Raw genomic sequence first — 3,662 nt, 5'->3', positions numbered from 1 at the left:
GGGATTCTCCCATGGCACTTTACATTTGAGCAAGATTACTAAGGATGGGGCGAAAGAAAATTTTTCTTGGTCCGAGTCCCAACAGAAGGCGTTCGTTGAGTTGAAGCACTACCTCTGCTTTGCACCATTACTCACACTGCCAGACCCACAACAGCCATTTGAAATCGAGACAGGTGCCTCAGACTATGCTATTGGTGTAGTCCTCACCCAGCATGGGCATCTAGTGGCCTATCATTGTGAGACACTTTCTGATACAATTTGGAAGTACCCCATCTATGATAAATAAATGTATTCCATCGTGCAAGATTTTCGACAATGGAAGCACTACATTATGGGGAAGGAGATGGTCATCCACATCGATCGCCGACCTCTTTAGTTTATACAGACACAGGGGAAGTTGCAGAACGATTTCCATCACAAGTGGTATACATATCTGCAACAATTCCACTTGAAAATTAAACACAAAAATGGCAGCACCAATCATGTTGCAGATTGCCTCACTCGACCCCTAGTTGCAACATTGACTACTATTCTCAACTCTTGTGTTCACAAGACCTCTAGATGGTTGCAACTATACAAAAATGATCCAGAGTTCACCTCGACATACTAGATGCTAGTAGCTAGCAAGCAAGTTCTTGATTTCCACCTCCAAGATGCATTATTATGCTACCTAGGCCACCTTTTTGTTCCTTCAAGCAAGCATGCGAAGTTGATTTGGGAGGCGCACTACAGTCAGTTCGCAGGACACTTTCGGGTGGAGAAAACTGTGGTTGTACTACAAAAGTAATTTTATTGGCCCAAATTATGACTGAATGTTGGGAAATATATCAAATCTTGCACTGCATGCGCCATCACCAAGCCAACCATCAAGAAGCAAGGCTTGTACACTCCTTTGCCTACTCCCAGCTAACCATGGGAATCCATCTCCATGGACTATATGTCTCGCCTCCCTTCTACCAAGCATGGTAATTGTTAAAGTCACATGGAATGTAAACAAGAAAGGTGGATGATAAACATTGAATGCATTATTATTGACATGATATATATTTATAGTACATTTTTGTGACCGTTGGGTTCCACATCCCAAGGTCTCTTGGACTCTTGTGGTTGTTCACATTACACACCAACCCACAGAGGATTAAGTGTCCAACATTCCCCCCCTTAATCTGAACGCGTATGTATGAGTCCAAGAATAGAACTGTAATACAAAATGTGAAAAAATGCATGGCAGCACTAGGCTGAATGTGCTCTCTGAAATGTTGGTATAAGGGGGGTGGTTTAACGATGACCGCCACCACTGGAATGCTTAGTGCAATTCCCGGAACTCTTCCAAATTTGGCATGAAGCTGAGGTCTTTTGCTAGAGGAAGTGCTCATGTTTTGAAGAGGGAAACCTTCAACCTTGAAAGGGAGGTCTCACCCCGCATAAAAAGGGAGAACCTCAACCTGAAAATGGAGGTCCCAATCTGTGATGGTTTAAGGATGACCAACAACTTTGGAATGCTTAATGCAATTCCCGGAACTCTTCCAAAAATGACAAGAAGCTGAAGTATTTTGTTAGAGGAAGTGTCCCCAATTCTTTGAAGAGGCATCACCAACTGAAGGCATGCTTATGGGCATCTTTATCTCTGGCTACAACTCTGAATCTAGTATGGTAGGTTGTGGCTCAGGCTCGCTTGATGTGGCTTTGAAGCTTGTAGATGACAATCACTTCCCCCCCTGTCAGATACAAGGTGAGATGATGGAGAAAACTCAACTGCAAGACTGTTCAATACTCTAGAACAAGTTCAGACATATGATTGAAATATCTTCTTGGTTGTTGATGCCCATTGTCAAGAAGTGATCCATCCAAGATGAATCTTTGTTCTTGCAGTAGGCTTGTTTCTGAAGCATCTGTGTGAAGAATGGGTGGTTTTATGACAGTGCTCACATGGATGAAGATCAAAACAATGATCTTTCATATGGCCAACTTGGTCATAGTGTTGGCATTTCACAATTTGTTGTGGCTGCTGTGGAAGAGGACCAGAATCTGAAACAGTTGAAGGTGAATTGCCATGAGGAGTAGGTGAAGATGAATTGTCCTAAAGAAATCCAACACTTTGAAATTGGATTGGCTTGGAGTAGTCTGGAATATGAAAGGACACCTCCTTATCATATCCAAGATCTGTTTTGTGCTTGTTGTGGACAGGCTCCTCCCAAGGTTTGATGATTTATTTGGGAAGTGCAGGCTGAATTTTTGCATCTTTATGCGAAACTACTCTTGAAATTGGCACTTGATGGGGATCAAACTCAACATTACTGACTTGAATACTTGCTGGTTGTTGATGTATTACATGATTATTATGCTGTTGTAACTCATCTTGCTGAAGCTGAGATTCAAGCTGCAAAAAATCAATCTTCTCTTCTGTATGTTGCAAGAAAGTTTGAATGTCAAAAAGAGTTTCCTTGCTAATGTTGATTGTGCTTTCAGTAGTTGACATAATTAGAGTTCTTAATATCTCTAATAAATTGCCAATTTGAGTCATTTTTAAACTTTAATAGGTCAACTCAATTCATCAACAATAATCTAAAATAAATAAAACTCAATTCGCAACCTTCAATGTTTCAAACCAGCACAGAGAGCAACACCAAACTTTTACAATACTAATGCAGAGAATACACCTAGTAATTTATCCCAATGGACAAAGATTGAATGGGCTGATCTGGGACTGTTTGAACCCAACTTGGCATTCCAAACAAGCTGCTATAGGAATAGGAAATGCAGATCTGTAGTGATAGGCTGCTAGTTGGCTATAGAGATGAGAACAACTCGTCTTTCTCTAAAAAAAATCTCCTACAAGTGTAAGAAATCAACTCGGTCTCTGATGTATAGGTGGCTACATGCATACGAAAAGCGATCCAATAGGCACACAAATTTGGAACTGTAGGAGAACCGCAAGTGATAATTGGGTGCACAAAAGAATGACTCCTCCTCCTTCACTGCCAGACTGCTACAACACTTCTTCTGCTCATAAATAAACACACCCTCTTCGATCTTCTGCTAAAAAATAATTCAGTAAGAATCAAGGATGCCTATACCCCTCAGTCCATGTACCAACGATACAATCTTGGAGGGCTTTGAACCGTCGGAAATCAAGGTTTTACATTTGGGTTTCCTTTTTTTTGGGTTTTCATCAAGGAGGGTTTTGATTATTTTAAAACCCTAGATAGTGTCACCAGGGTTTGTTCATAGAAATGGATACTCTTGACGCTGATATTGCCCGAATTTAGGAGGAAAGGCAGAAGGAGGAACAAGAGCTCGCATCGCTTTCGGCCGTAACTTTTGATGCAGATTTGTATGGTGGAATTAACAGGTTCGAGGCTTATGAACACTCCATTCCAGTGAACGGGGAAGAAGAGGATCAAGATCCTACTGAAAGAGAGGTTTCTCGGAAATTGGCCTCGTATATTGTGCCCAAATCAGTGCTGAAGGATTTGCCAAGAGGCGTAGCAGAGGAGGAGGATTATTTTGGGTTCAAGAAACACCAACGATTATTAATAGAGAAGATGATTACAGGAAAAGGAGGATTAACAGAGTTATTTCTCCTGACAGAAACGATGCCTTCGCCATGGGTGACAAGAACCTTGATGCTATCATCTGGACTTATGCAGATGTTATGCGGG

The sequence above is a fragment of the Pinus tabuliformis genome, chromosome 1_1 (assembly GCF_031772625.1).
Source record: "Pinus tabuliformis cultivar Carrire ecotype Pingquan chromosome 1_1, CPIR1, whole genome shotgun sequence".
In the NCBI taxonomy this organism is placed as follows: Eukaryota; Viridiplantae; Streptophyta; class Pinopsida; order Pinales; family Pinaceae; genus Pinus; species Pinus tabuliformis.
Note: the sequence above shows the minus strand (reverse complement) of the source record.